The sequence below is a fragment of the Rhinopithecus roxellana genome, chromosome 19 (genome assembly GCF_007565055.1).
Source record: "Rhinopithecus roxellana isolate Shanxi Qingling chromosome 19, ASM756505v1, whole genome shotgun sequence".
NCBI classification, from domain to species: domain Eukaryota; kingdom Metazoa; phylum Chordata; class Mammalia; order Primates; family Cercopithecidae; genus Rhinopithecus; species Rhinopithecus roxellana.
In genome coordinates this window covers 76,150,484-76,161,939 of record NC_044567.1, presented here as the reverse complement: position 1 = coordinate 76,161,939, position 11,456 = coordinate 76,150,484, and the positions used below count along the sequence as shown (strand labels likewise).

Genomic DNA, 11,456 nt, shown 5'->3' with positions numbered 1-11,456 from the left:
CTTACGTCTTAGTTCCGTATTGAACTGTTCTTACGTCTTAGTCAAAACTCCACTGGACATATCTGTAGGGGTCTATTTCTAGATTCTTTAATCTATTACATTAATATATGTGTCTAATGTGTCTCTCTCTTTGCCAGCACTATACAGTCTTGATTCCTGTAGCTTCAGAGTAAGCCTTGAAATTGGGTAGACTGATTACTCACCCATTACTCTTCTTATTCAAAATTGTTTTAGCTTTTCTTTTTAAAAATTTCTAATGATCACTTTTATTTAGAAGCCCTGCATCTCTTTTGATCAAAAGTCACATAGCCTTACATCAGCATATTTTTAAAAAATTTCTACCTAAAAGATAGTTCTATTTTTAAAATAACAAACAAATATATAGTCAGCTTGGAGAGACCCGGGATAACCGACATTGTCCAACAACTTTCATGATTATTTCTCTGCAGATACTCTGCTGCTGCCATCAGAGTCTCTATGTTTCCTCTTGCAGAGGCCAACAGTTCTTCAGTCTCAGCATTTAATTTGTGTATTACCCGTTCCATTGCTTCTCAGTCTTGCCATCAGTCCTTCAAGGTAACTGCTGAGGCTGACTCCTTTCACAGTGATTATGGTTTCTTGAGTCAAAATAGTTTTTTTCTGAGTCCCGAGGATGTGGCTTTTCTATAAGTCTCTCATCTACTGAAACCTTATTTGTAAATGAAATGTTAGTAGATTTAAGTTCCATTGTTTTCTCTACGTGATCAACTACAGAATGTTCTTGCACATATGTTTTGGTTCTTGCTGCACCAATAAGAGACTTCACAATGAAAGCAGCCCCCTCTCTGTGCTGAGAAGGGATCCAGAGGGATCTATATGTCTGTCCAACACATCATCTCCAACCACACTGAGGCTCATAGGGTTTGGATATTTCTGCATTTCAACTATTGTAACAATTTCCCACAGGTGGTCAAAGATGTGCTCCAAAGTCCATAGCTTCATGGTGCTGGCAGCCTGTGGTGCTAGGGGACAATGAGGCAAACAGGCTATGCCTGCTCCTGACCCACCCCAAACATCCCAGCTAGCCACACAGTGACAGGCACTGTTGAGCCTGATGCAAGGGATGTCCCAACGCACTGCCTCATGCCCTATCCCAGCCCAGGTTTTGCCCCGTAGCTTTTTGTTTGGACTTTCCATATAAATTCTAGAAAAATCTTGTCTACAGCTACCAAAAGATCTTGCTTAGTTTTTAATGAGAATTGCATTAAACCATTATATCTATTTGGGGAGAATTGACATCTTTACTATGTTGAGCTACTTTACTGAGTTGAATCTATAAATACAGACTATTATTCCATTTATTTAAGATCTTGTTATTTTCATCACATTGCACAGTTTACAGCATAAATGTCCTGTACTTGCCTTGTTAGATTTACACCTATTTCATATTTTTGAGTGATTATTAATAATATTACATTTTTAATTTAGATGTCCATGTGTTCATTGCTAGTTTGTAGAAATATAATTTTTTTTCATATGTTGATCTCATGTCATGCAACCTTGTTGATCTCACTTATTGGTTCCATGAGATTTTTTTTTTTTTTTGGCAGATTCTTCTGGATTTTTGATGTGGTCAATTATATCATCTGCAGATGGGGATAGTTTTATTTCTTTCTTCCCAAACTGTATGCCATTTACTTTCTTTCCAAACTGTATGCCATTTACTTTCTTTTCTTACCTTATTGCACTGGCTAGGACTTCCAGCACTATGTTCAATAAAAGTGATAAAAGCAGACATCCTTTCCGTGTTCCCAACTTTAGGGGGAAAGCTTCAGTCTTTCATGATTAAAATGTTAGCTATAGGCCTTAAATCTGTAGGCCTTAAATCTGTGATTTTATTTTTTGTTTTCTGTTGTTCTATTTTTTCATATAGATGCTCTTTATCAAGTAAGGTGGTCTCTCTCTAATCCTGTTTTTCTGGGAGTTTTTATCATGAATAACTATTGAATTTTGTTAAATGGTTTTTCTGAATCTATTGATATTATTATGTGACCTTTCTTCTTTGGCCTGTTAATATAGTGGATGTCATTGACTGATTTTTGAATGATGAACTAGCCTTGCATCCCTGAAAAAACTCCGCTTAGTCTTAGTGTATACATTTTCTAAAATATAGCTGAATTCTACTTGCTAATATTTTATTAAGGAATTTTCTATCTATTTTCACTAATGATTTTGGTCTGTAGTTTTCTTTTCTGTGTTGTCCTTGTCTGGTTTTGGTATTAAGGTAATATTGGCATTATAAAATGAATTGGGAAGTGCTTGCTCCTTTTGTATTTTCTGAAAGAGATAACATAGAACTGGTTTAATTTTGAGATAGGGTCTTGCTCTGTTACCAAGGTGGAGTGCAGTGGTGCAACCTCAGCTCACTGCAACCTCTGCCTCCCTGGTTCAGGTGATTCTTCTGCTTCAGCCTCCTGAGTAGCTGGGACTACAGGCTCCCGCCACCTCGCCTGGCTAATTTTTTGTATTTTTAGTAGAGACGGGGTTTCACCGTGTTAGCCAGGATGGTCTCGATCTCCTGACCTCGTGATCCGCCCGTCTCGGCCTCCCAAAGTGCTGGGATTACAGGCTTGAGCCACCGCGCCGGCCTTTAGGGAGTTTTAAAATTGTAAGTTCAATTTCTTTTTAGTTATAGGGTTACTCAAATTATCTATTTCCTATTTGATGAGTTGTGGTACTTTGTGTTTTTCCAGGAACTGGTCCATTTCATCTAGATTGTCATATTTATAATATTTAGAGTTGTTTGTAGTATTCCTTTATTATCCTTTTGATGTCTGCAGTGTCTATAATTTTATCTATTTCCTTCCTGATATTGACAATTCGTGTCTTTATTTCTTACTTTGTCAGTCTTGCTAGAGGTTTGTCAGTTTTATTGATCTTTTCAAAAAACCAGATCTTTGGTTAATTGATTTTTCCATTTGTGTGTGTGTTCAATGTCATTGATTTTCTTTATTATTTTCTTCTTACTTTGGATTTATTTTGCTCATCTTTTACTAAGTTCTTACAGTGGGATCATAGATTGATTTTGGACTTTTCCTCTTTTCTAACATATGCATTTAATGCTATATATTTCCTTCTCAGTATTACTTTGGCTGTGTCCCACAAATTTTGACACATTGTATTTTTATTTTCACCCATTTCAATGTATTTTTTAATTTCCCTTGAGACCTCTTTTTTTTTGACTTCTATGTTATTTAGATGTGTTTTTTAGTTTGAAGATTTGCCTGTTATCTTTCTCCAATTTTAACTGGATATGTGTATGTCTCCTTTCAGTTCTATCAGTTTTACTTCATGTATTTTGCAGCTGTGTTGTTTGGTGCATACACATTTAAGATTGCTATGTCTTTTTGGTGGATTGACCCTTTTATCATTATATAATTGCTCTGTCTCTGGAAATTTTCTGTGCTCTGAAGTCTGCTTTATCTGATATTAATACAGCCACCCTTGCTTTCTTTTGATTAATGTTTGCATGATATATTTTTCTATTCTTTTGCTTTTAACCTGCCTATATTGTTATATTTGAAATGAGTTTCTTGTAGACAGTATACAGTTGGGTTGTGTTTTAAAATCCACTCTGCCAATCTCTCTCTTTTAAAGTTGATGTGCTTCTACCACTTACATTTAATGTAATTATTAATATGTTAAGCCTTAAATCTCTGATTTTATTTTTTCCTTTCTGTTCGTTCTATTTTTCATTTCTCTGTTTTCTTTCTTCTGCCCTCCTGTGGGTTACTCATACTTCTGTTAAAATTTCATTTTGATTAATCTACAGCATTTTGGATAACTTTTGAAAAGCTTTGTATAGCTTTTTAGGTAGTGCTGTAGGTATTACGTTGTATATACATAACCCATTATAGTCTACTGGTGTCATTATTTTGCCAGTTTAAATGAAATGTAGAAATCGTGCTTCCCTTTAAATCCTGTTGCCCTCCACTATTTATAATACAATTGTCTTAATATTTCCTCTACATACTTTTAGAACCATATAAAACATGTCATTTTTACTTCAACTATTAAATATATTTTTTAAAAAACTGAAGAATAGGCCGGGCATGGTGGCTCATGCCTGTAATCCCAGCATTTTGGGAGGCTGAGGCAGGCAGATCACTTGAGGTTAGGAGTTCAAGACCAACCTTACCAACAAGGTGAAACCCCACCTCTACTAAAAATACAAAAATTAGCCCAGCATGGTGGCGGGCATCTGTAATCCCAGCTACTTGGGAGGCTGAGGCAGGGAGAATCGCTTGAATTCAGGAGGCGAAGGTTGCAGTGAGCTGAGATGGCGCCATTGCACTCCAGCCTGGGTGACAAGAGCAAGACTCCGTCTCAAAACAAAACAAAACAAAAACTGAAGAATAGAAAGAAAAACTATTGTGTTTACTCTCCCCCTTTTTTACTTATTGTGTTCTTTCTGATGCTCCAAGTTTTCTTCTTTTATCACTTCCTTTTCTGATGATCCAAATTTTCCTCTTCTGTTTTTTTAGAGAACTTCCTTTAGCCACTCTTTTAGAGTAATTCTGCTGGTGAAAAATTGAGTTTTTCTTCATCTGAGAATATCTTGGTTTCGTCTTCATTTCTGAAGAATATTTTTATTGACTATAGGATTCCGGATTGACAGTTCTTTTCTTTCAGCACTTGAAAAACACCGTACCACTGACTTATGGCCCCCATGGTTTCTGATAAGAAATCCACTGTCATTCAAATAGGTTTTTTCCCTGGGGTTGTTTGTTTTCTGGCTGCTTTTAATATTTTTCTCTTGGTCTTTGGGTTTCAGAAGTTTCATTATAAGGTGTCTTGGTATAGATTTATTTGGGCTTTGTCTTCTTTGAGGTTTGCTCATCTTCTTGTCTCTTACCAAATTTGAGATGTTTTCAGCCATTATTCCTTTGGTAATTTGTTGTTAAGTTTGAGTAATTTTTATTATTCTATCTTCCTTTCACTGATTTTTTTCTTCTCTGTTTCCTCCCTATCCTGGTATTATGTCCAACCACTGACTTTTTAATTTCAGTTATTGTGTTAAAGTTTTAAAATTTTCATTTGGTTCATCTTTATATATTATATTTGTTTCCTGAGGCTTTCTACTTTCTAATTTGTTTCAACTGTGTTCAGAATTCCTTTTGAAGCATTTTTGTAATGGCTACTTTGACATCTTTGTCATATAATTCTAACATCTCTGTCATCTTGGTATTGGCATTTATTGATTGACTCTTCTTCATTTCATTTGAGAACTTCCTGGCTCTTGTTATGATTAGTGATTTTCAGCTGAAACTTGGACAATTTTATAAGGCTGTCAATTTTATTTTAACCGTGTATTTTAGCTGGCTTTTTTTTGACATTACTCCAGCAGAGGAGAAAAGACACCATCCCATTACTGCCAGACGGAAATAGAAGACTAGGTTCACTCAGCCTCTGCTGACATCTTAGTTACACTTCTCATTATTGCTGGGCAGATGTTGGCGTTCTGGCTACCCAGGTGGTCTCCACTGACACTGAGATGGGGGTTGCCTTATTACCACTGGACGATGGTAAAAGTCTAGACTCTCCGCTAGTCCTTCTCTGATACCACTGAGCAGGAATGAAGAGGAGCACTTCATTACTGCCTTTTGGGGGTGTAAGTGTAGGCTTCCCACATGGTCTCCACTGATACCATGGGGGCCAGGTGGAGAGTGGACTTATTATTGACTCTCTACTTGGCCTTCTCTGACACAACCCTGGTGGGTGAGGTGCCTCATTATAGCCTCATAAGGGTGGAATCGTGGGCTCCCTACTCAGCCTTTGTTGGCATGGGTGGGGGCCAAAGGGTTTGCTGTGCTGTTTGGTTGGAGTAGAGCAGTTATTGTATTAGTCTTCTCAGGCTGCTACAACAAAATATAGACTGGTGGCTTCAACAACAGACGTTTATGTTTCCCAGTTCTGGAAGTTAGGGCGTCCAAGATCAAGGTGCTAACCAATTTAGTTCTGGCAAGGGCTCTCTTCTGGGTTGCAGATGATCGGCTTCTCCCTGTGTCTTCACATGGCAGAGAGAATGATCTCTCTCCACTCCTTTTTTTTTTTTTTTTTTTTGACAGGGTCTCATTCTGTCTCCCAAGCTGGAGTGCAGTGGGCCACAATCTTGGCTCACTGTACCCTTCACCTCCTGTGCTCAAGCGATTCTCATGCCTCAGCCTCGTGAGTAGCTGGGATTACAGATGTGCACCACCACGCCCGGCTAATTTTTGTGTTTTCTGGTAGAGATGGGGTCTCACCATGTTGGCCAGACTGGTCTTGAACTCCTGACCTCAAGTGATCTTCCCACCTCGGCCTCCCAAAGTGCTGGGATTACAGATGTGAAACACCGCACCCAACCCCACCATTCTTCTTATAAAGCTGCTGATTCCATCATGAGTGCCTTATTCTCATTACTTCATCTAATCCTAATTATCTCCCAAAAGCCCCATCTCCAAATACAATTACACTGGGAGTTAAGGCTTCGACATGAATGTGGGGGAGATACAATGCAATCCATAGCAATGTTTAAAACTTTTCCATCTTGCTAGGCTGCCCCTTCCATGGTTCTTTGGCTAAAGAGAGCAGGCTTTGGTTGGGTTTTTTTGACTACTGTTGGCATTTCCAGGTTGCTACCTTTTTCAACTCAAAGTCTAGTGTATATGAGTCAAAAATAAAAACAAAGTAAGTCACTGCAATGTTGTTCTTCAGATCCTGCAGTCCATAGATGTTCTGCCCTCCTTTTTTCCCACCTTTCAGAGTCTTCTTATGTTTGTTTAATATAAAATATTCAGGGGTTTTGGAAGGAATAGGGGAAAGTACATCTACCAGAAGGAAAGAAAATATGCTTTTTCTTTCTAGGAGAAAAAGGAAAAAGTTGGGGGTACTATATGTTTGTCTATATAGACAAATATATCATAAATCCGTTACTGGGCATCATCTACCTATTAGTTGCCATTAAGAGACATTTAGGGCCAGGCACGGTGGCTGACACCTGTAATCCCAGCACTTTAGGAGGTTGAGGCAGGAGGATTGCTTGAGCCCAGGAGTTCAAGACCAATCTGGGCAACATAGAGAGACTCTATCTCTACAAAAATGTTTAAGTTAGCTGGATGTGGTGGTGCACGCCTGTGGTCCCAGCTACTCAGGAGGCTGAAGTGGAATATCAATTGAACCCAGGAGTTTGAGGCTTTAGTGAGCCATGATTACACCACTGCACTCCAGACAAAAAGAGAGAGAGACATTCATTGGCCCATACACTCTACTTGATATATTTACACACACACACACACACACACACACACACGAAGTATTTCTTTAAAAATAAAAATTATAGGCTGGTTGTGGTGGCTCACACCTGTAAGCCCAGCACTTTGGGAAGCCAAGGCAGGCGGATCACGAGGTCAGGAGATCGAGATCATCCTGGCCAACCTGGTGAAACCCCTTCACTACTAAAAATACAAAAATTAGCTGGGTGTGGTGGTGCGTGCCTGTAATCCCAGCTACTCAGGAGACTGAGGTAGGAGAATCACTTGAACCGGAGAGTCAGAGGTTGCAGTGAGCTGAGATTGTGCCACTGCACTCCAGCCTGGTGACAGAGTGAGACTCCATCTCAAAAAATAAATAAATAAATAAATAAAAATAAAAATAAATTAATTAATTAAAATTATATTCTCTCAAAAATCACCAGGAAAAAAAAGTAAACAAAATGGACTCTTCCTAATGAATGAGAACACCAAGTTCAATGCATTATATATCTTACGTGTCTTCCAAACCCCTTTTTGCAGAAAAGTAAATTAACATTATACATTTGTAAAATTCAAATTGCTAATTCTAGTTGGTCTTACTGGGCCTGAACTAAAGAGTAGTACAGGCTATCCTTGTTTGCTTTAGGCCAGTGGTTCTCAAAGTATGGTCCATGGGGGCCTTGATCGTGTGTCTACAAAATTAAAACTATTTTCACAATAATACTAAGATGTCTTTTGCCTTTCCTTTGTATTAAAATTTGCACTGACGTTACACAAACAGCGATGTGTTTGTTGTGATGTTACACAATGTGCACTGATGTTACACAAACAGCGATGTGATGTTACACAAACACTGATGTTTTAGCATGCATCAGGGCAGTGGCACTAAACGGTCAGTCATAGTGTGAAAGATCCAGTGATTTAAGAGAATGGAAAGACAAGCCACATATTTTCTCTGCCGATTGGGAGAAAATATTTGCAAAACACACATCTGATAAAGAAAAAATATATAACAAGTGGGGAGGATTGCTTGGGGCCAGAAGTTTGAGACCAGTCCAGGCAACATAGTAAAACTTATCTCTACAGAAAAATTTAAAAATAAAAATAAAATAAAATAAAAATTAGCCAGGCATGGTAGTGCACACCTATAGTCCTAGATACTCAGGAGGCTAAGGCACGAGGATGGCTTGAGCCTAGGAGTTCACAGCTGCAGTGAGCTATAATTGTACCATTGCACTCCAGCCTGGGCAACAGAGTGAGACTGTCTCAAAAAAAGAAAAGAAAAGAAAAGAAAAAAAATTAAAAAGCACACTTATCTGATAAAGGACTAGTATCCAATATACACAAAGAACTCTTAAAACGTTAAAACTCAGTAGTGCCAGACAACCGAGTTTTAAAAATGGGCAAAAGAGTTGAAAAAGTACCTCACCCAAGAAAATATACAGATGGTGGGCCGGGCACGGTGGCTCATGCCTGTAATCCCAGCACTTTGGGAGGCCAAGTCAGGCGGATCACTTGAGGTCAGGAGTTCGAGAACAGCCTGGCCAACAAGGTGAAACCCTGTCTGTACTAAAATTAGAAAATTAGCCATGTGTGGTGGTGCACACCTATAGTCCCAGCTACTTGGGAGGCTGAGGCAGAAGAATCACTTGAACCTGGGAAGCAGAGGTTACAGGGAGCTAAGATTGTGTTATTGCACTCCAGCCTGGGCAACAGAGCGAGACCCTGTCTCCAAAAAAAAAAAAAAAAAAAAAAAGAAAGAAAGAAAAGAAAATATACAGATGGCAAATAAACACGAAAAGATGCTCAGCATCATATGTCACTGGAGAATTGCAAATTCAAACAACAATGAGACACTACTATACTCATATTAGAATGGCTAAAATCCAAAAAACTATTCATATCTAATGCTGGCAACGATGTGGAGCAATAGAAACTCTCATTCATTGCCATTGGGGATGCAAAATAGCACAGCCACTTTTGAAGACAGTTTGGCAGTTTACATTTCTTATAAAGCTAAATGTATTCTTACCATCTGACCCAGCAATCATACTCCTAGGGATTTACCAAAAAGAGTTGAAAACTTAGCCCACACAAAAATCTGCACACAAATGTTTATAGTAACTTTATTCATAATTGCCAAAAAATGGAAGCAACTAAGATATTTTTCAAAAGGTGAATGAATAAACTGTATTACATCCATATAGTGGAATAGTCAGTGATCAAAATTAAAGAGCATTCAATCCACAAAAAGAAACATTGAATGCATATTGCTTAGTGAAAGAAGTCCATCTGAAAATTCTATGTGATGTATGATTCCAATTACGGTTGACCCTGGAACAACACGGAGGGGTAGGGGTGCAGTCGAAAATCTGTGTATAACTTTTAAGTCCCTAATAACATAACTACTAATCGTCTAGTGCTGACCAGAAGCCTTACTGGTAACATAACCAGTCAATTAACATGCATTTTGTATGATATATATATATGTATGTTTATATATATTATATACTGTATTCTTAATATTTTAAGAAATAAAAAAAATTAAGAAAATCATAAGGAAAGGCCAGGGGCAGTGGCTCACACCTGGAATCCCAACATTTTGGGAAGCCAAGGCAGGAAGATTGCTTGAAGCCAGGAGTTCAAAACCCATCTGGGCAATATGGTGAGACCCCATCTCTAAAAAAAAAAAAAAAAAAAATTGTGCAGGTGGGCTGGCATGTACCTGTAGTCCTAGCTACGTGGGAGGCTAAGGCAGGAGGATTGCTTGAGCCCAGAAGGTTGAGGCTGTAGTGAGACAAGATTGTACAACTGCACTCCAGTCTCGGCAACAGAGTGAGACCCTGTCTTTTAAAAAATAAGAAAAAAGAAAATCACAAGGAACAGAAAATATATTTACTATTTATTAAGTGGAACTGGATTATCACAAGGTTTTTATCCTTGGCCTAGAGGGTAGTGCATACCTGCAGTCCCAGCTACTCAGTAGGATGAGGTGGGAGAATTCCTTGCGCCCAGGGGTTTGAGGCTGCAGTGTGCTACGATCACACCAATGCACTCCAGCGTGGGCAACACAGCATGACTTTCACCTTAAAAAAAAATACAACGAATAAATAAAATAAAGGTCTTTATCTTTGTCTTCACGTTGCGTAGGCTGAGAAGGAAGAGGAAGAAGAGGGTTAGTCTTGCTGTCTCAAGGGTTTTGGGGGCAGAAGAGGTAGAGGAGGTGGGAGGGGTGGTAGGAGAGGCAAGCACATTCCGTGTAACTTTCACTGAAAACAATCTTGGCCAGGTGCAGTGGTTCACGCCTATAATCGCAGCACTTTGGGAGGCCGAGACAGGCAGATTACCTGAGGTCAGGAGTTCAAGATCAGCCTGGCCAACATGGTGAAACCCCATCTCCACTAAAAATATACAAAAATTAGCCGGGCGTGGTGGTGGGCACCTGTAGTCCCAGCTACTTGGGAGGCTGAGGCAGGAGAATCGCTTGAACCCTGGAGGTGGAGGTTGCAGTGAGCCGAGATCGCACCACTATACCCCAGCCTGGGCGACAGAGAAAGACTGTCTCAAAACAAAACAAAAAAAATCTTGTGAAAGAAGACCCGTGCAGTTAAAACCCATGCTGTTTAAAGGTCAAGTGTATATTATGTTCTAGAAAAGGCAACCTATAAAGATAGTCAAAAGATCAGTGGTTGCCAGGGATTCGGGTGAAGAAGAGAAGGGCTGAATAGGTGGAGCACAGGGTGGGTTTAGGGCAGTTAAATTATTCTATATGTTCCTATAATAGTCGACACATGTCATTATACATTTGTTCAAACCCATGGAACTGTATATCACAAATAATCCTAATGTAAACTATGAGCTTTAGTTTAATAATCATGTTCAGTATTACTGGCTCATCAATTGTTAACAAATGTGCCACACTAATGCAAGATGTTAATATGGGAAAATGTGGCGAAAGGGGGCACGCAAGAACTCTCCAAACTGTCTCATTTTCTTTAAACCTAAAACTGCTCTAAAAAAAAAAAAAAAAAAAAAAAAAAAAAAAACCTGTTAAAAAAAAAAAAAAAAGTCCACTGAAAGGGTTTTAATTTCCACATTGCAACTAACCTTTAAGAACCTACCATTTATTGCTGGACGTGGTGGCTCACACCCGAAATCCCAGCACTTTTGATTGAGGCGGGTGGA

General features: G+C 38.8%; 1 pseudogene; it reads right to left on the bottom strand.

The window, feature by feature from the left end:
* Positions 1-385: 385 nt before the first annotated feature.
* Positions 386-981, bottom strand: LOC104675480 (annotated as a pseudogene).
* Positions 982-11,456: the final 10,475 nt, after the last annotated feature.